This window comes from Arachis stenosperma, chromosome 10 (genome assembly GCF_014773155.1).
Source record: "Arachis stenosperma cultivar V10309 chromosome 10, arast.V10309.gnm1.PFL2, whole genome shotgun sequence".
In the NCBI taxonomy this organism is placed as follows: Eukaryota; Viridiplantae; Streptophyta; class Magnoliopsida; order Fabales; family Fabaceae; genus Arachis; species Arachis stenosperma.
In genome coordinates, this window is record NC_080386.1 from 14,175,342 (window position 1) to 14,198,313 (window position 22,972).

The 22,972-nt window shown below is 29.8% G+C and overlaps 1 long non-coding RNA gene across 1 annotated transcript; it reads left to right on the top strand.

Moving 5' to 3' along the window:
* The first annotated feature begins 2,080 nt into the window (after window positions 1-2,080).
* On the top strand, window positions 2,081-4,419 carry LOC130957947 (uncharacterized). Its single transcript, XR_009077306.1, has 4 exons — window positions 2,081-2,152; window positions 2,409-2,470; window positions 2,547-2,627; window positions 4,034-4,419. It is a non-coding gene; the product is annotated as an uncharacterized LOC130957947 (long non-coding RNA).
* The last annotated feature ends 18,553 nt before the right edge of the window (window positions 4,420-22,972 follow it).

Genomic DNA, 22,972 nt, shown 5'->3' on the forward strand with positions numbered 1-22,972 from the left:
GGAGACATGCGTGTTTGATGAAGAAGACAGTAGGAAAGCAGAGATTCGGAAGATGGAGCATCTCCAAACCTCAACCCATTCTCCATTACTGCAGTACAAGTAACCATTACATGTTCTTTTGCTTCTTACAATCAATCCTGATAATTTCTGATATCCTGACTAAGATTTACAAAGATAACCATAGCTTGCTTCAAGCCGACAATCTCCGTGGGATCGACCCTTGCTCACGCAAGGTATTACTTGGACGACCCAGTGCACTTGCTGGTTAGTTGTGCGGGATTGCAAAAGTGTTATTGCAATTTCGTGCACCAAATGTAGATGCACGTTAATTGATTGTATCAATGTGCAACATTTGCTTTACATTCAAAGCAATTCTTCATTTGTTTCTTGCATGGTCTTGTTTTAATTATATTGGCAGTTATATTAATTTAGTGCTCTGCGAATCCTTCTTGATATGGCCAATTTTTTATTAAACACTTGACCAAGAAAATTTTATCTTAATCTAGTTTATATTTTTATGCTAGATAGTTCTCTGATGAGGTTTTATTAGAAAATGATTGAACGTGTAACTTTTATTTATGATGAATCTACTTTTGATATTATATAATCTTATACCAAAATTGTGTTTTGAATTTGAAAAAGGACTTGCATTAACGACTTGCCTTACTAGTTTCAGAATAATGATGAAGTGTTTCTGATTTGTTAAGTTAATATTGATTTTTTCCATTTTGAAAAAGCAGAATTTAAATTATCAACTTTGTCTTTTTTGGTGATCATTAAATAGAAGGGAAAAAAACGTAAACCATTCCAATCTCCATTTCTATAATTTTCACAAAGGGGAACCCACTTTTCTTTTTCCCATGTTTAACTAAAGAGGAAAAGACACACACTTTCCTTTTCTCCTTGTTTTGTTAATCAAATAAATAAATAAATAGGCCTTGTTATCTTTATTTTTTATATCTAAACTTGTTTCTTCCCAGTTTTAGTCCTAGTTTTTGTTTTGACATGACATGTTAATATTCAATGGAACTTATTTAATTTTGAATGATTTTTATCTTCAAGAAGTGCAGCGATTAGTTAATTATCAGGTAACATTAGTTAATTATCAAATACGCGTTTGAGAATTTACCTGTCAACTAATTCATTATTCTTTGCTAGTTTCCTGCTCAATTGAACACTTTTGAGGATTTAATTTAGCTTGTGTCGTACACTTGTTTAATAGACTTAAGTTTTGGAAGAGCAGAAAATTGTTTCTGTTAGGAAATCAACCAACTGGATAAACCCTTGGGGGAAAAATTTTAAATTGTTGCTGCTGGTGCTGGATTAGCCTTAGTTGACTCAGTGGTGATCTCTCAACCTGGCTTACAATTTGGTTATTACAATTTGATCTATAATTTGATTAGGAATGACAATACTACCCAAACCTGCAGGTACCCACACCGCCCCTACCCGCTCGGGTGTGGGACGGGTTTTTAGCGGGGCGGGTTCTTGGGAGGGGCGGGCGGGGTCAGGTTTACGTAATACCCGCCCCTACCCACCCCGCTATATATATAATATATATAATTTTAATATATAATATGTATAATATATGTAAAATAATTAGTAAATGATTAATAATATTGGATCATATTTAAATTTTTATTTTAATTTATGTTATGTATGTGATGATAGTTATATAAATTTTGAAATTTAATTTTATTTATTGAATTTTAATAGTTATAGGGGCGGGGCGGGTACCCGCAGGGGCAGGGCGGGTTAGGATTCAACGTGTTACTTCCCGTGGGTAGAAGCGGAGCGGGTTCTATGCGGGTTGTTGTACAGCGGGTCGGGGTCGGATAGAGCAAAAACCCGCCCCGTTGCCACCCCTAAATTTGATCATGTAGTAATAACTAATCTTGATTTACAACTCATATCAAAGTGATAAACTTCCATATATGCTAATAGCATTTTCTAAATTCATGGCTTACTTATTTTTTTAGTTATTTATTATTATTATTTTTTTAATGAAAATGTGCATCTTTGTCTGTTATTAACTTATTATTTTGTTGTAGGCCGATTTTTTGCCTTTAAGAAAGCTCACAAATTGGACCCTAGTTCAAGTGGTCGAGGTGTTCGCCAATTCAAAACTGCACTTCTCCAACGCCTGGAAAGAGTAAGTGCTAGTGTTGGCATTTATAGTAGGTGATTAGTTGATAGTTGATTGTTATTTGGATTTATAGAACAAGTGAAAAACTATTTTAAATTTGACAGTTTTGGCTTAACACAGGCCCTAGTTTTAAATCTGCCAAGTACTTCAATCCATGAAATCCATGATATACAATATTCTTTGTGTGAGTTGTTATACTGGTTACATGCTTTATTATTTTTTCCACTACTTGCTAAAGTTTCAAGTTTTTTTTCTTATGTAGATACCAGCCTCCTCTTCCACCTAATCAAGTAAAATATTTAAATGAATACGATGAGGAAGGAGGTAAACTATAATTCTTCTGGCAATTATTTTGACAAATTAATATGGTTTTTATTCTGACTCGATTCGATTGATACAGAAGGAATACTCAGGATCTGCTAGAACTGGCGATGGATCTGTTTGACGAGATCAAGTTGGTCTAGCAGGTCAAAATACTCAGGTTAATATTTCAATTGCATAACCCTTATGGAGTTCTATTTTATGTTTCAGAATTGTTATTCTGGTAAATAAGGTTTAGTTCAATATTTAATCTGTATTGGTTTCTATGTTGTTGGCTTATGTATTTTGCAGCTTGTTCATAAGGGTTCACTGAATTATATTAGTTCCCAGATAAAGTTGGCCCTCCTTGTCTCTCCCAAGTCTTGAATACATACTTAATCAATTTTTAACCCTTTAATTCTTATCTTCTGTGAGCTCTGAAGCAATGGTAAGAGGATTGGAGGAGTTAGTAATCAATATATAAACATTCACGTGCCTTTTGCTTAAGAGTTTAAATTTTTAATAGAGTGGGTTCATGACTACTATTATGCCTCTTATTATGTTACAGTTTTCTAGAAAAAACTCTTCTACCATCTAGCCATTCTGGTCCTAGGACTTACATTATTGAAGCCTAGATTTTACTTTCAATTGGAATCCTCTTTGAGCACAAACCTCTTTAAACCTTAGGATGACCAATTGACCAGAAAACTAAGGTGGAGATGCCTCTAGGCTTAGTTTACATTTCCAAAATACTTTCTTATGCATAAGCTGGTCAAGATCAAAGTGTGGACAAAGCACAAAATTCTACTCAAGGTCCACCTAAACCTTAAAGAGTTACATAATTATATGTTTGTTATATATTATCAGAAGCTCATAGGTATATTGTTTACACCTACAATTACAAATAGGAACAGCTTGTATAGTTTTTACTTTTTTACGTCCACAAGTATACTTCTTTAGACAGATAGATATAGTTTATTTAGGAATCAGTGTTATGTTTAGAAGCGATGTTAAAAACAAGACTTGAGCAATTTTATTTCAGTTTAGACTAACATTAGCTATGCCATTTGTACTTGTATCAATAGTACAAAGTATAACTATTTTTTATTGCGTTGTAAAATTGAAAACCCAAGTTTTGCAGAGCCTGTTTTGTGAAATTTGTGATTTTAGTCTAGACCTGTTTTTATGGAAATTATTTTGAGCTCTTTCAAGGTGCTAATGCACTATGATGGAATACAAAGTAAAATGGAGTATGGAAATGAAAAATGAGCATATGATTACAGGAATTTGTATCATATATGCGTGGAGTCATGGATTCATTATATAAGCTTGATTATCTGGTTAATTCAGAGTAATAAGATTCAATTGAATGAGGTCGTTTTATTTATAATTAAATTACTTTCTGTATACGCACTTTGGTTTATAAGCCTGTTTTAGGATTTGTTCTAAGTTATTTTGTTCTATCCCTTCTTAACTCATTTCCTCACTTTTCCAAGTGTCCTATCCTCTCTGTTCTATGGTTTAATGTAAAAAACATCTCTTCCTTTTGACTAATGAAACACTGTTGAAATCTGTTGGGATTTGCAGGTGCAGCAACAACATTTGGTTATTCCTTCAATGCAAAGCCATGAATAGATGCTTCAACGAATCTCAAATTTTCACTTGATGGAGTCACTTTTGTCCTTGCAGTGGCGTGGCTTTTCTCTATTGATTGGTACAGAAACCAAATCAATGGGAAGCAAGAAGTTATGATAGGATACTCAGACTCAGGAAAAGATGCCGGTCGTCTTTCTGCGGCTTGGGGCTGTACAAGGCTCAAGAGGAGTTCATAAAGGTTGCGAAGAATGTCAGTGGATATGTAAACATTTTATATATAACCTATTCTATGATGTCTGCTAGATATTTAGATCAGCATCATATGATTGTGTCTTTAATACTATTGTTATTTATATAATAAGACTTTGATCCCTTATGATGGCATATTTAATTATATAAAAAATGTTTCATATTTTTATTTTATTTTATTTTATTTTATGTTTTTAATACTGAAAAATAAGTTTATTTTGCAATGAAAAAATTTTAAAAAATTCTATTTTATTTTATAGACGGATTTTCTGTCTGTAATCAGAGTGTGAGATGGTTTTCCAAGGTTCAAATTACAGACGGAAAATTCGTCGGAAAATCCATCTGTAATTACAGACGGAAAATTCGTCGAAAAATCTATCTGTAATTACAGTCAAAAAATCTGTCAGAAAAATCCGTCGAAAAGTTCGTCGTCTTATAGAAATGGATAGAGAATTTACAAAAGAAAATCCGTTGATAACTGGTAAAAAATCCGTCAGTAAATAATTTTCGACGAGACTTTTACAAAGTGACAAAATTCGTCAGTAATTTCGTCGATAACCAAAAATCCGTTTGTGATAAAGACTAAATCTGTCTGTATTAATCCATTTTCTAGTTGTGTCCGAAGAAAAAATAATGGGACCCTCCTATTTGTTACTTAAACTAAAGCCTTAGCTGCCATTATTTGGGTAAATTCTCAAAATGGTCCCTGAGATTGACGGCGTGCACTAAAATTATTTTTGAGATTTTAATTGCACTAAGATTAAAAAAATTGTACCATATTAGTTTCTAATTTGTTTTTCATTAATGACACGCTGACATGGCTTGATGACATGGATATTTGGTGACACGTGTTACTTTATAATTTGGCCATGTGTAACGGTATGATGACGTGTTAGTTAGCAACACGTGGCATCCTGACGTGGATGGTTATGCCACATGTCACAATGTTATTTGTTCACATGTCATCATCCACTATGTCATCATTACATATGCATCAAATTGGTCCCTTACTTTGCATCAAATGACTCATTTTAGTCCCTGAAATTAAATAGCGTGCACCAAATTAGTCCCTTCATCAGTTTGTTCTCTTTTTTTTTTGTAAATTTAAAACTCTCAATATTTTTTGATATACTAATTTTAATTTTTATTATACAATTTTTTATAATAAATTTTTTAATTAATAATTTTAACTTGTATCATTAGAGCACATGTTACCTAAATCTAAAATTATATTATTGCCTCTTATATTTATTTGTATCTGTTTTAATACTGTTCAAAACATGGTTACAATAAATGCTTCTATTAATTAATAGTGTAATATATGAAAATGCTCCTTAACTAAGTTATAGATAAAATAAATTATTATAATCGACAGTATAAATCTATCTTATTAATTTAGTGAAAAGTCAATTATATGGGGAATCAAACATCCTTAAAACGGATGGGAATAATGAATTTATATTAGTTAACAAGTGTCTTATCAAGCATTCTTAAAATATTTATTAAGATTTTAAATATTAAAAAATTTGTGCTAAAAAATATTATTATAGTCTTAACTTACGCTCTTTACTAAATTAATATCAATATCTCATATAATTCTTTTAATAAAATATTATAGAAAAAATTGTATAATTAAAACTAAAATTTTTAAAACATTTTATAAAAGCACTTGTATTTAAATAACTTGTGAAAAGATAAAATTAAAATTAGTGTATTTAAATATATTAAAAATTTTGAATTTATAAAAAAATGAGAACAAACTGATGAAGAGATTGGTGCACGATATTCAATTTCAATGACTAAAATGAGTCATTTGATGCAAAGTAAGGGACCAATTTAGTGCATATATAATGATAACATAGTGGATGATACATGGACATATAAAATTGTGACACGTGACATAATCTGACATATGGCAAAATAGCATTATGACATGTGACATAATCATCCACGTCAGCATGCCACGTGTCGCTGACCAACACATAATCATGCCGTTATACGTGGCCAAATCATGAGGTGATACGTGTCTCCAATGGCCTATGTCATCAAGTCACAATAGCACGTCGTTAACGGAAAACATGTCGGTGACTAATATGGTTCAATTTTTTCAATCTCAGACGTAATTAGTGCAATTAGAATCTCAAGGACGATTTTGATGCACGACGCCAATTTCAAAAACTATTTTAGAAATTTACTTGCTATTATTTATTACTTGAATTTGGTATTAGGAGTGGATGATCTTTTCATCTGAGTTTGGTATGCATTGTGCACATTAGAATAAGTGAATAACAAACATATAAACATTAGAGTTACCCAACTCAAATAAAATTAGTATTTTTTTAAAAGAAAAATAATTATGAAATTATTAAATATTATTAATAATTTTAATATATTCTCTGTTTTTTTAAAAAAATATTAATTTTATTTGAGTTGCATACACCTAATATTTATGTATTTATTGCTCTAATATGCATAATCTATACCAAATCCAAATGAAAGCCCATCCATTCCTAAATCGAAGTCCAGGTAATAAATAATAGAATAATGTATAAAATATACACACACTATCATAGATATCATGGGTTCTTAAACCAACAACCAATCTCAGCTGAAATTAGAATCCGAATACAGCGTTGTATGAGGCAAATAGGTATACCATCTGTGCTGGGCCTCTGCTGCATCATTAGCGCTTTTTAACAGCAAATGTGACCCTGCCCTTTATGGATCCTGCCGCTACTTCTTCTAAATGGATCTGAGAAATCAGCAGAGAAGTGTAAATGGGCTTATTTCGGGGTCTGCAGGATTTTCGAAAGCTCTTTCAGAATTTTCTTATTGAGATTGGCCTTTCAACATTGAACACTTCCTTTGATTTAGTCCAACAAAAAAGAATATGTTGAGTCTCATAACCGCTGACACAAATATTGTGTCTCATGGCCACAGATCATAGATCCAAGAGTGCCAAAGCCTTAGCTGTACTCCTTTGCTAATATACACTCAATCACTGTAGCCGAATAAAAGAGGAAACAACAAAACCCAATCACGGCTTAGCCATGTCCAAGAAAACAGAAACCAATCACATATCTTGACCTAAACTACCGAAACTTTCTTGTATTGATTAGTCATTTTTAACGAAAAATTTGACTAATATATGCCCAAAAAAAATTAAAAAGCCTTTTTATTTAGATAAATAAAAAATAATTATTTTTCAAAATACGTATAGAAAAAACTGCGGATGAAATTATGCAGCTCCAATCCTCACAAATTGCATCCGAAATGAATTTAGTCTCCATTTTTCATGGACCGACCACGAAATGGCATTTTTGGGGTGTTGCAGGCCTGAAATGGGCCACTTCTGCCGTGGCGCATGCAAAGTGACTGTAAAATCAGAAATAAAAGAACATAACTCACTATTATTAATTAACTGGTTGAAAAGCAAAAATACCATGCTATAACACATAATATTAATATACCCACACATCTTGGTATAAGTTAGATTCATCACCATTGGTGGCAAGCACTAATTTCATATCCACGAGTAGTTCACAAGCTTGCAACATGCAATTGAGACATATATCAAGCATTGTAATCTTTAGTCCAATTTGATAAAAAAACAAGTTTTTATAATAACTTATTAAAACTAATTTTTAAAATATAATTTTATTATTTATAATATTTATGTTTGGTGAATCAAAATAATAAAATAAATATTTATTTTCAATACATACAAATTATAACAATTGTGTTTGACGGAATTATTTTTAAAATTTAAAATATTTTAAAAGACATAAATATAATAAAAATAAACATAAATATAGATATTTATCAAATGATATGAAATTATATTAATTTTTTATTTTAATAAATATAAATTAATTTTTAAAAATATTTAAAAATTATAAATACAAGGATCGGATATCATATTTTTTAATTAGCAAACAAACAATGATATTATTCTTTAGATAAACTCTGAACATTCAAATACAATTTTGATATTTATTTCATAATAATTTAATGATAGTTTTATGTGTTTCAATTAGTTGAAGAACCTAAGCTACTTTACGGGTAAATAAATAGAAAAAGTTTTTAGAAATTAATATTTATTTTAAATTTTAAAATGTTAATTTATTTTTAAAGAATATACTTCCATTTCTTTAGAAATATATAATATTATCATTTTTTTATATCATAAATACTAATTAATTTAGAAAAAAATATTTTAAGATAATAAAATAGATATTAATTTATTCAATATAAAAAAATATTTTCAAATTAATAATATTTTATAAAATCTAAAACTTTAATTCATTCTTGACAAAAACCTATCTTTAATATGCATTATTAAATTTATATCCTAATACTTAAATCTCTAACCCTATTCCTAAATCAATTCTTGATACAAATCTATCTTTAATAGCTATTAAGAGATGTGAAATTAGATTTTATTTGACAAAATATTAATTATTTTTTAAGTATTGCTAATATAAATATCAATATTAATAATAATAATAACTACACCAATGAAAAAAGTACAAAATAAAATAAAGATTACAATGCTCGATATGTGTCTCAATTGCATTTTGCAAATATGCAAACTGCTCAGAGAAATAGAATCAGTCTTGACACCAATGATAATGAATCTAACTTATGCCATGGGCGTAAAATTCGAGAAAATTACGAGCTAATTATATAAGTAAAATTAAGTTAAAAGGGTTTGAAAATGTTTGGTTTAGATTAAAAATTTAAATTTTTTAATTTAAAAATTTACAGATAAAATTTAAATTTAAAAAATTATTTGAGTATTAAAATATAATTATTTGTAAAAAAATGTGTACCGGTATTATAATTAATTGACTAAAAAATATTTAAAATACAAATTGGAATATATATCTTTAAAATTTTACCCTAAATCGGATCAAGAGGCGAAAGAACAAAAATGCATCTCATTTATAACAACCCTAAATGTAATTCCTTCCCCAAATTGCACCACAGTTGGCAAAAAGAGAAATAGAGAGCTCGAGAGAAGAGAGTTATTACTGTTCATCTCTCCTTTTAAATCAAATTTTTTCACAAATCGGAGCTCTAATTGATGTTTCGTTTGCGCTATGCTTTTTTCTCAACTCTTTCTACGCTTCTATACTATTTTTGCGGTGAGTAATCACGAGAACCCTACCCTACTTCTCTATTTGTTTCTATTTTCGCATTTTGGTATAATTTGAAATTGGTTATTTATTTTGACATTTTAGGAGAAGATCAGGCTCATTTCTAGCGGGATGTTGACCTATAATCATGTAGAATAAGGTAAGAAAACTCTTTTCATTCACTTTTTTTAATTTGTGTAAAAAATCTAGTATGAACCATGTGAAAATTTGGATGTAATTAGATTGAATAGAGTTGTTTAAGTGCTTGACTTGGTTGGTGTTAATTAAAACTTGGATTAATTGTGAATTGGATTCACCGGAGAGAAAAGCTCAAGAGGTTGGAACCGCTGTCAACCAAGGTACGAATTTTGATTTCGAATAATTACTGTATAATATTATGTAAAAATCTAGGCTAGTTGACCTTAAAATATTGTTGAATTGATATTGATGATGATGGTTTAGTATGAATGCATGATTTTGTATTATATTGAATGTTGAATGAAGATAGTTGGAGGCCTTGAATGATTGAGTTCCTCTTATTTGGTATGTATTAGTATTATGTTCAATTTATTGAAAATTGGAGTTGTTTATGAAGAATATGTGAAATTGAATTTGAGAAAATTGTTTTCTTGTTTGTGTTTGCATTCTATTGGAAGTATAGAGATGGAGAACAATGAAAATGACTGTTGGCAGTAAATGAGACTAGTAGTAGATTAAAATATTTTTACCTTAGCACATTTAATCCTGTATGAATTAGTTAAGACCCTAGACATGGATTCTTATGAAGTTGGAGATCAGAATTGAGTAGAGGGTTCATATTTTCTTATGTAATTTTTATTTGGAACTGTTATCCTACTGAAAACCTTGTAGTTCTCACCCATTGTTGTTATTCTATTTTTCAAATACAGGACACAACGCACCTCGCTAAGAGTGTAGAATTTCATGTGATGAAGTGAAGAGGGTTCTTTTGCGATTTATTTTGCCTCTACAGTTCTCTACCATTTTAAAAATGTATTGTTGTATAACTTATATTCCTTTTAGAGACTTTTGTTGGAGAGATAGATTGTCTATTTTGTATATTCTCTAGTATTGTAATATTCTAGCCGATCTTTCTTTGCAGGTCGAGACTAGTGACTATTATGTGTCTTCACTTGAACTTACGAATATATATTCCGCTTTTGTATATGACGTTTATCGCTTTAACACGTTCGTGTGGATTTAACGATTTCGATGTTTATTTTCTTTACGGGTTCCTAGTTATAATATTATCCTTCTATAACTATATATGGATTTTCTTTTCTAAGTGTCGTAATGTCTCACTTTCGTTGATTTACGACTATAGCATAAACCTATGTGTGGTTGAGTGCTACAGGATGAGTATTTTTTTTTTGTGGTTATACAATATGAGACTAAGAAGTCCAAACAAAACTAAACAGTAATGGAACGAGGTAAGAATATCACTTTACAATCATAAAAAATGATGGCCTGTAAATCCACAGATGGAATATCTATGAAAACAAATTTTTTTAAAACGAAATCCCTCTCCAACTAGCTAATTTGCCGCACGATTTTTTTTATATGTATGGAAAATCTTCAAATTCCAATCCCTGATTAATATTACCCCTATATATCTTAGTAAAGTATTCATACTATTAAGTTTTTGTCTTTGTTTGTGCACTTGTGTTACAGCTTTGGAGTCTAGTTCAAGAATCACCTTTTTCATTCCTAAATTTGTAGTCATTTTAAGACTATAATAAACACTCCAGACCTTCGCTTGAAATGTTGTACATCGACCTACCTTTGCTTTAAAGTCAGCAATTCAGTTTTCATCATGATCCCACGTGATACCACCACATCCAGCCCTTCTCGAATTGTTGCTACAAGAACCATCCGAGTTGATTTTTACCCATGTCATAGGTGGGTTCTCAAGGTAATATGTATTTTCATTCATCTTGGGACATGCTTGATTAGTCTCTCTTTGTTGAAGGCTTCAGCCACCATTTTCACACACGAAAGGACGACACTGCTTACCGCATTCGCTAGTCTCTAAAAAGGAGTTAAATAGATTTTCTTGCTTTACCATCGCTAAATCCACTAACAAGCAATCATAAAAATCGATTGCCAACTATAATTTGGAATTGACATTACTTCTGTAGAAATGTTCCATCTTAACCATGCATTAAAGGGATCTCTAGTGAAAGAAGTAAAAAAGTTTGGATTTACTAAGTTAGTATTTTTTTAGTTCCGCCCTTGCTTATTTGGGTCAGTATTGTAGTCATTGTTCCATGGCATTTTTAACTACGAAAAAATTTAGAAAACTAACTAATGTCAATTAGGAAAAAAAAGTCCAATAAAAAAATACTCAAGAGTCAAATCATAATTTCACCCTGACTCCATTAATAGTACACGGTAAAAGAATCAACCACACAAACCCTTATCCCTCTCTCCATAGTCACGTGTGCGCCGCTGCTATTGCCGCCGACCACCACTGCACGCATGTACTGTCATCCTACTGCCACATGCACAGACGCAGTGCCCTCTCCCACCGCCGTACCCATGGACGCAACGCTCTCCACCGTCGCAAGCAACAGATGCAGCTCCCTCCCCTCCACCGCCACAAGCACAGACGCAACGCTCCTCTCACCTCAAACGCAACGCCGCACACACACACGTAGTGTCCTTCCTTTGCGAGAACGCATCACCCTCCCTCCACAAATGCACGCACACGTGTCCAATTGCCAAGAGTCGCAACAGAACGGCCAGTGCCATGCTCCACCATATCAAAATGCCGTGCTCTGGGCGCATCGTTTTTCTTTTTAGTTTTGGATTATTCTTTTTTCTAGTTTTAGATTTTTTTTCTCCTTAAGTTTCGAATATTTTTTTCTATGTTTTGGATGCTTTTTCTTTTTGGGTTTTGAAATTTTTTAAATAGTTTTAGATATTTCTTACTTAAGTTTCGAATATTCTTTTTTCAATGCTTTTTAGATGTTTCATTTTGTTAAGTATTAAAATCTTTAAAATAATTTTATATATTTCTTTTTTGTTAGATTCTGGATGTTTCTTTTTTATACGTTTTGCATGTTTCATTTTTTTTTAGAAATTTTATAATAATTTTTAAAATAATTTTAAAATTTTTAAAATAGTTTTAGATTTTTTATTTTTTAAAATTTTGGATTTTTTTCATTATGTTTTGAATGTTTTTTTTACGATAGTTTGAATTCACATTTTTTTCAAAAAATAATTCAAAAACAAAATTGTTAGTTTGCTGTAGTTAGTTGTACTCCTAATTTATTAGCTAACAGGATTGGTAACGTCCTCACCATGTGTTTTTTCTCGTAAGATAGAACTTTATTAGTTTAACTCAAATAAACTTGTTGGATCACTTTGAATCAGAGTTCGGTTAAATAATTAATTTCCTTTCTTTTATTTGAACACTCATCATGATTAATTATTCAATATATATAATCCACCCGATCAAAACAATATAGTATCTTTTGATCATGGAGTTAGTTATTGAGTAAGAATACTCTTTTTTTTGAAATGTTGAAATGTTAACCACACAAAATGACACAATTGCATTGCATCCATTTGGTCAAAATAATCAAAATTGAATGTGTGCCTCAAATATCTTTCCATCATCATCAACATCAACATTAGAATGTGCGATAAATGAGATTCGAAACTTGGCACAATACAAGCACCACAACTTGCAACAAAAGGCTGTAAAGTGATCAAATCAATAAGCTAAGGAGGGCCATTCTCGATAGCTTTATCCCTTCTTCACGGAATCCTCTTACCAACTGAGTCACCAACTCACCATGTTCCAGATCATGTTCACATTCCTTTTTATTCCTCAATCATAATAGGCCTGCCTTTCTACGCGGAATTTGAAGCTAAAGTTAAACCATCTTAAAAGGCAAATAATGATACTGTGTCTCAGAACGGAATGAATGAATGAATTTGTGGTAATGTGGTGCCGATTATGCTCTGCAACTGCCACGATTCCACACGCTCACTACTAATCATTGCCCGCTTCGTGGCCTCTTATTTTCTTTTAAGGTATATATATTATATATATTATATTAAAATTTAGTTGATACGTATTTTTAAATTTATCATTAATAAAAAATTTTAAATATTTTTATTTAATAAATATAAAATAAATATATTAAAAAATTTATATTTTTTATATTTTTTAATTTATAAATTTAACATATATTTTTAAAACATAAGATTGATAAATTTATTATATTATAATTAATTTATTATGCAAGACTAAATGATTATATAAACAAGGAAATGTTAGGGTCACCTAACTTTTATATTACACAATAATCTACAAATGGGGATCAAAAAGATTCTATCAATCATAAAATATTTTGAAAGATACAAATAATAAAATAACTTCTAACAAAATTTAGAAATTTGACAAAAAAATAATCAGACATTAAGATTATATTTGAAAAGAAGATTAAAATTAAGAGATAAAAATTAAACTAAATTTTTGTATTTTATTTAATATAAAATATATATAATTAAATTATATTTTAGTATTCTGTTTGATGATTCTTTTCTTTTATTATTTTTGGTTTTATTTTAATGATATTTTATTGTTAATCTCTTGTAGATTTTCTTCGCTTCTTCGTATATTGTCTCAACTTTACCTTAGCTTTAATACATTGTAGTAGTTACCATTACACATTCTTTTTTTTTCTTTCAATCAAACCAAAAAAAGATAAATTATTAGGTTAACAAAATCAATTCTTTTCTCTATGGGAGTGAAAAACAAAGCTTTGTTCAAAATCATGGTTGAAATTTGAGGAGAAAATTGTGTTAAGAAAATGAGAAACACTTAAGCGAAAAGTGATGAGAGGCAGTAGTAACGAAAACTACAATAACGGTGTCCTTTGAATTCAACGATGAAGGCAGTAGCAGCAGCACCCACCGTCGTCGCCCTTGTGACCTCCAGCCTCTCTGTCGTTCACTCCTCTCTCTCTCGTCTCTTTCCTTCTCTTCTGATTCTATCTTCTCTCCCTATTCTCATTCGACGATAACCATGATTGCAGCGACAGTGACGGAAAACAATTGGAAATGAAGACAGTGGCATCCTCCTTGTTTTGATCTCTTCTAGTGCCTTCCATATCTAATCATGAAAATATTCAGTGTGCGTGTGTGAGGGTAAACTTGGAATTATAAATTTGGAATGAGGATATTTTTTTAAAAAAAATATTAGTAAAATTTAGTCTCTATTTTCAAAAATTTTAGTCTTTTGTGTCTCCACTTTCTAGAAGTACTAAAGAGATTGAAATTTTGTATCTCAAAAATTAAATTTTGGTTTCAGACCAACAAATATAATACTGAATTTTAGTCTCCCAATCTCAGTCTCAGTACCTCAAACAAACGTTACCTAATTACTTATATTTTCATTAATTAGAACTATCACTATCACCACGACTCTACCGCCACCAATTGAGGTTGACATCAATCCCAATGTTCTCATCCTAATTATTATTGCCTTCTCCCTTCTCTTCTCCCTTTCAATAATCCTCTTTTTTCTCACACTATGAATTCAACACCTATCGTTGTAAGATGAAATGGCGATAATGTGGCAATGGCTTCTTCTATCAATTATTAGCAGCGTCGTCTTTCTCTTCCTTTTTCCCTCTCTCTCTCTGTATATATTTTATACTTCATTTTCACTCTTTATTCTCTATTTTGGTGAATCAGCTACCGTACCATTTATTTTTATCAGTACTATTTTTTTTCTTTTTTTTTTCCGTGTTTTTATGTTCTATTTCTTTATTCTTCCCTTTCTTCTTTTTTTTCTGTTTTTTATTTTATTTTTTTAATAGATAATGATTTTGATGCTAAGTTGACTACTATGCCTCATTGTATTTGAATTTAGATTTTGATATTGTTGTGTATTTTTATTGGTAGAATTCTAAAATTTGAAAAATATGTCTTATGTTTATAAAAATTCTTAGAAATATATTTTTAGCCTCTAAGGATGTTAATGTCAGAAAGGAGACATTTTTATATTATTGAGTGTTAGGGAGAGAGGGAGAAAATAGAGGGGATAGAGACGAAGAAGAGATAAGAAACTTGGTGGCAGTGAAGGTTAGAGAATAGTTGCCATGTCATCTACTCTGTTAGATAAGTAAGTGTTATTCATTAACAAAAATTTTACCTATTTATGTTTGGTTATTTTTGTCAAATTTTAAAATTTTTAACGATTATTTTTTATTTGTATCTTTTAAAATTATTTTTGTTATCGTCAAAATCTTTTAGATATTGGTTTTATAGTAAAATAATTGTTTAAAAATATAAAAGTTAATTTTAATATATTAAAATATGTATATTTTTTTACATAATTATTTGATTATATTTATTCTTTTAGATAATTATTTACGTAATAAATGTAAAAAAAATTTTTTAATTTCAATCCATGATTAAATAAATAGATGTATAAATTCTTTAATCTAACAGTATATCAAAATTAAATTAAAAATATATAAAAAATAATTAATTTAAAAAAAGAGAGAAAATAAGTGTAAATTAAATTTTTATTATTTGATATAAATATATTTTTTATATATGGTTTATTTTTTATGGTATTTATATATAATTATAGTTTCAAATTGTAAATGCTAGTGTATTAATAGCCACTAACGTGCCAATTGATTCAGTCTTTTATTATTAAATGGATATGAAAACAAATAAAAATAAAATTAGTTAGGGTGACAAATTATCTATAACTTAATTAAATATTTTAATTTCAAGTTTTAGAAATAAAAAATATTTTTTTTATAAATTATATATAATGAATAGTATTTTAAGAATGAAAGTATTTATTAACTCTTTTTAATTTTTATATCTACAATATATTTCTAATATAATTAGCAATGTTTAATAAAATTTATTTTAGGATATATATTTTTGCCTCCTCCCCTAAAATTTTTTAAATTCGTCATTGTTTACTCGTCTGTTTAAGTAAGTGTAGAATTCGAATCTTATTTTGTGCAGATAATAACCTATTGGTCAATTCAAATCTTTAAATAGAGTTTAAATTTATAATAAATTAATTATTGGTCTGTAAAATTAAAATATACTATAAAAATTTAAAAAAATACTATAAATATTACATAAATATGGAAAATCCAATCATTAAGAAGTGATCGATACGCTTATGATTTTAAATTTGATTATAAGAGAATTTTATTTCACTATACTTGTTTATAAAATTTAATTATAAATAAGAACTTGATATATATTCGTAGACATTGTAGGTAGTGGCGGAACTTGAAATAAAATTTTGGGGGGGCCACATAGAAGATAATTGTCAAAATATTTTTGATATGGACTCCATTTAAGATAAGCTCATCTAATTCCATTTCTCTGGTTTTAGTGATATTGCCAAATTTAAAGCCGTTTTTCAGAATTTTGTTCCAAAAAATTAAGGTCAAACTTATCAGATGTAACTTTTTGAACTTTTAAAAGTTGTATCTCACTTTTTTTGCGATTCATTAAAGTAGAAAAACTATCTACATGTGTTGATATTGTAAAAGTTATATGTTCTCCTTCTTAAATATTAGTCTTCCTCTTAAAAAATGCATCAATTCTTTAATTTTTCATTATTATTTTATAATAAAATTTGAATATATATCATGTAGAATATGTAAAGAAGAAGTTAGAAGAACAAATATTAAAATTTATAATATTTATTGAATTTTTTTTATCAATTTATACAAATACAATAATATTAATACTTATTGAATATTCAATTATTTTTTTATCATATAAAAAATTAAATTAAATAAATAGTAAAATATAAAATAATATTAAATTAAATAAATAAAAATATCTAATTTTTTATATTTAAACTTAAAGATAGAAAGAGTGTTGTTTATTAAATTTATTGGGTACTTTAAGTCATAGTAAAGTATTTAAACCAATTGAATTATTTTTTATCTTTTGAAAAAGTATTACTAATTTTTTTATAAAAAATTTGGGGGACCGTGGCCCCCCTTGTCTGAACTAAGCTCCACCACTGATTGTAGGACTACTTAGCATCTTCATTTAGAGTGATTAGTAGTAACTGATTTTGTAGTATTTATATAACACTTGTCTAAATGATATTATTACTTTTATAATATTTTTTTATTATCAAAAGTATATATTAATTTTTATTAAGTTTCATTTATATTATATATATATATATACTTAATACTTTTGTAATTTGAAAAATATAACAATATATGACTAAAAAATTTGAATGACGATGCAAAGAGTTTTATATTATTAATCTTAGAATAAAATTTCATTTTAGTTTCTGTCAATTTTAGAAAAAAAATAATGGATCTTTTTACTATTAGAAAAAGACCATCCAACTTTTAACTATCATTTCTGACAACTAGCCCTTCTATCCTGTTTATCATAATCTCCTAACGTAGAATTTATATATGTTAATTACGATTTATGTATCATAAAAGGAGATATAAAAATCAACAGACCTACTCTCGATTTATAGTTGTAGCAATTAATGCTAATGCAGACATTGCTATTCACAGATTACTTTAATTAAAAAGACTGTGAAGGAAGTTATTTATTAATTAATTGTCTTACGAGTATGTTTTTTTGTTATAAAGTGAAAGACTAACGAGATAACTAATAAAAAAAATTGAGAAATTAGGATTTTACTTTTAATATTAAAAGAAACTTTTTGAGTATTAAATTTTAAAATTATAATGAAAAAATAAAAGAGCATAAAATGACAATAAAGAAACAAGAGAAGATTTCAATCTTAATCAAATTTTATTTTTTGTTTTAACAAAAATATTTTCATAAACTGAACCAACTGTCATCGCTAATACTTTCACTAAATTTGCTATGGTAGCATGATCTTTGATCAGCGAGTAAATTGTGGCATTATGTAATATTCAAGATTGTAAGAACGGCACGGATGAATAAACTGGTGAAGTTATTGATTTAATGATTTATTAATTCAATTGGAATTCAACTGGAATTTAATCAATTTTATTAAATATTAAATAAAATTATTAAAAAATTAAATATAATTTTAAATATATAAATTTAATAATTTTTATTTTAATAAAATTTAAAATTTTATAATTTAAATTTTCTAGCTTAATTTTTAGGGTTCGTTTAGCTTTTTTTCTTTTAAAAAAGAATAAAACGAGGCCGTTTGGAGGATTTGTTTTTGAATCGAAAACTCTTCAAAAAACTGAATGATTTTATTGATTTACCGGTTAATTATCGGTTCGATCATTTTTTTATCGATTTTTTGTCAGACGATTTATAAACTTAATCAAATCGGTTAGATGATTGATTTTTAATTAATTTAGTTAAACTGATCAATCTGATTCAGTTTTTAGAACTATGGTAATATCATTAGACAAAGAGTCCACACCTATGCTCTGTATGTTGGTTCTAAACCGGAGAAATATGAAATAAGTGAGATTCAAAAAGTAAAAATTTAATTTGAATGTTGGTTGAATCAAGAGATTGATAAAGTGAAAGATATTAGAATATAATTAGGATAAATAATTCTAATTGATCTTAATTATATTCTAACAGAAGAAACATAAGTGGGTGATTTTTTTTTTTTGGTAATTTAAGTTGTTTGAAAAAATAGGAATTTGATAATCTTTGAAAATAAGATGGTGCAGGTTGATAGTTGCTATGGGAGAAAACAAAGGCAGTGGTCATGTTGTGAAGAACAATAATAAAAAGAAAAGAAAAGTGAGAGTATATTATGTTGGTGAGAATAGTAGAAGGTGGATGTAGTGGCAATGTGTTATGTTCACACCTGAATGTAAAGTGTATGTAATTGGTGGTTATTTGACAACAATTGATGGGCTGCCTAATGCTTCATGGATGAAATGGTCAAGGATACTTCTATTTGAAAATATTTAGTAATAAAAAAAATTAATCCAAACAATTTAATTATTGTTAGAATTAAAAATATTAAATAAGATATAAATTTAATTTTTTTTGTCTCCTTAAAATTATTGATTTGAATCACGCATTAATAAAAGGTATGCAAGTGGTGACACATTTTTTGTTCGAAGAAGTACTGTGGACAATAAAAGGGGGTTGGATTGGATTTTGGATAAAAACAAAACTAACAGAGCATTTAACTTGAACTATTTCTTCAAGAATGTGGCTTTGGAGTACAGAGGAGGAGAGAGTTTTATGACGTGTGCACAGTGTAGGGATGGCAACAAGTCCCATGGGGTGGAGACATGTCCCTCGCACCCCGCCCCCGCCTCCTGCCTTCCGCTCTCAATATTTGTCTCCGTCTCTGTCCCGTCCCTATAATAGGTAACGAAGATTTCGTATCCGTCGGCGACTCAGACCCAGCGGATATTCGCGAATTTTTGTAAAAATTAATAAAAATTAAAAAAATTAAAGAAAATTAAAGATAATCCTCAATTGTCATTACAAACATAATATATATAGTCTTTAAAGACTTAAATAGCAATAACAACAAACATAAACATCCAAATATATCTCTAAACTACCAAATATTACATAAACAACCAACTATATTCATAAACAACCAACCATATTCATTGGGGTTCTTGAGGTTGAGATTGAGGAGCCTCTTGTGTAGTTTGAATATTAGTGCTTATAGGTTCTTCCGATGGAGTACTCTTCTCAAAAGTATTACTCAATGCATCCAAAGAAGACATTCTATAAATCGTGAAATATAAATTATAAATCAAAATCACATTAATCCAAAATATAAATCATGAATTAGAAATTCAGAATCAGAATCTCATTAACCTAATTCAAAAATATAAATTATAACTAAAAATAAAAAATTTAGAATCAGAATCTTATTAACCTAACTCAAAAATATAAATTATAACTAAAAATAAAAAAATTCAGAATCAGAATCTCATTAACCTAACTCAGAAATATAAATTATAAATTAAAAATACAAAATTCAGAATCAGAATCTCATTGACCTAAGTAACTAACTAAAAAATCAAAACCTAATTACCCTAATTCAGAATCAAATCAACCCTAACTAAAAATCAGAATCAAATAACCCTAATTAGAAATCAGAATCAAAAAATTCAGAACTCAGAACCAAATTATACTAAATTAGAAATTCAGAATCAAATCAACCTTAATTAGAAATCAGAATCAGAAAATTCAAAATTCAGAACCTAATTACCTTAATTCAAAAATTCAGAAATTCAGAAACTACAAGACTGACTTACCCGACGGAAAAAATGGGCAAACCAGTGATGAGTCATTATTTTATGATTTTTTTTGTACTGAATTGAGTGGATTTTGTCAACTATTCTCACACTTATTCATGTAAATTACATGTTTTTAAGTTTCCTTACTAATTTTGTGCTATGATTAAAAACATGCTTCTTAAGCTTTAAAATTGCTAGCTTTTAATCCTCTCTTATTACCATTCGACGTTGTGATATGTTTGTTAAGTGTTTTAAGGGTTTATAAGACAGGAATGACTTAGAGACTGAAAAGGAAGCATGCAAAAGTGGAAAGAACACAAGAAATTGAGAATTTCAGAAGCTGGTAGCAACGCGTACACGTGACTGGTGCAGCAGGCAAACGACACGTACACGTGGATGACGCGTATGCGTGATTAGGAATTCGTTTAGTGATGCGTACGCGTGACAAGTGTCACGTGCCTCAGTTACGAGAAAACGCTAGGGGCGATTTTTAGGCTGTTTTTGGCCTAGTTTCAAACCCGAAAATGAAGATTAGAGGCTACAGAGTGAGATGAATCGGGGAAGGATCATTCATTCACACTTTAGGTTTGAGATGTAGGTTTCTAGAGAGAGAGACTCTCTTCTCTCTTTAGGTTTTAGAGTTTTTAGTCTTATTTCTTCTTAGATTCAGATCTCACCTTGCTTTAATTTTGTTTTCCTTTACTCTTGTTTGTTCTTGCATCTTACTTCTTTTAGTTTATTTGTTATTGCTTCCGTTTGTTTATTTCACTGTTGATGCACTCTTGCTCCTTTTGATTTAGATTAATGCAATTTATATTTTTATGTTATTGTTCTTTCTTTAATTGTTGGTTATTGTTGTCTTGCAATTGGGTATTTTAGATTTTATTATCTCTTATTAATTCTCTATGCTTTTATTTTGTGCCTTCCAAGTGTTTGATAAAATGCTTGGGTGGATTTTAATTTAAATTTTTATGTTCTTGACTTAGATTGATTAATTAGATACTCTTGAATTATCAAAATTCTTTCGTTGATTGGTGATTGAAAGTTACTAATTGGCTTGAGTCTCACTAAATCTAGTCTTTGATCATGACTTGTGAACTTAAGTAATTTTGCTCGCTTGACCTTCCTCCATTGATTAGAGGTTAACTAAGTGAAGGCAATTCACATTTACCATCACAATTGACGATAATGATGAGGATAGGACTTCTAATTCAATCCTTGCTAAGAGCTTTTTTAGTTAATAGTTTATTTTTCTCGCAATCTATATTTTCTTATTCCTTATTTCAAAAACCCCAAAAATATACTTTCCCATAACCAATAATAAACTACACTTTCCTGTAATTCCTTGAGAGACGACCGAGATTTGAATACTTATGTTAATTTTATTAGGTTTGTATTTCTGACAAACAATTTAAACGTTGATTGAGGTTTAATGGTAGGTTTAGAACTATAATTGCAACGCGATATTTTTGTGAATATTTTTATCGACATTTTCCTCGTTCAACCAGCGTAGACCAGCGATTTAGCGGACAGACCACGATCGGCGACGAGTCTGCTGCGACGAGGAGAAGACGACGTGAGCGACTGAGCCACTCAGGAGTTGGGAGCCGGCGCTGAGGACCCAGAGGGTAGGAGGTGGCGTCGGCAGTGTTCGAGAAGGAGATAGGAGAGGTTGAGGGTTTGAACTTCGAGGAGGATAGGAGAGGAGACGAGACTGCGGCACTGAAGGACGCAGAGGTCGGACGCGGCGGTCAGCGGTCGGCGGTGTTCGAGAAGGAGAGGAGAGGATACGAGACCAATGGTTTCACCTAGGAGTTAAGAGGAGAGGAAATGTCTCGTCTCTGTCTCTGAAGCAGTGAACTGAGTGAAGCATGTGTGAGTATGTGACGGCTAAGTTTCTCCAACAATAGCTCATATATTATATATATATCCAAGGTATTTTCAACTTTTCATATAAACGGTATTTAGCGGATCTCCACGAGGCGGGGATTTCTACCCCGCCCCGTCCCGTTTATTATACGGGGCCGTATCCGTTCCTTAGATAAAAATTATCCTCCATACTTGCTCCTGGCGGATAAATTTCTGCGATACCCGCCCCACCGGAAATTTTGCCATCCCTAGCACAGTGGAAGCAATTGGCCCGAAACATAATAGTGCATGGAGACAATGGATATAACAGTTGGCATAGAGACAGCGAGCATGATGTTAAAGATCTTATTTGGATTGAAATTGGTGCCATTATATGCATGAATCAACAAGCTCTCAAGGAGTAGCACGAAGGAAGTGGGTGAAATATGTTGATCAACATGATA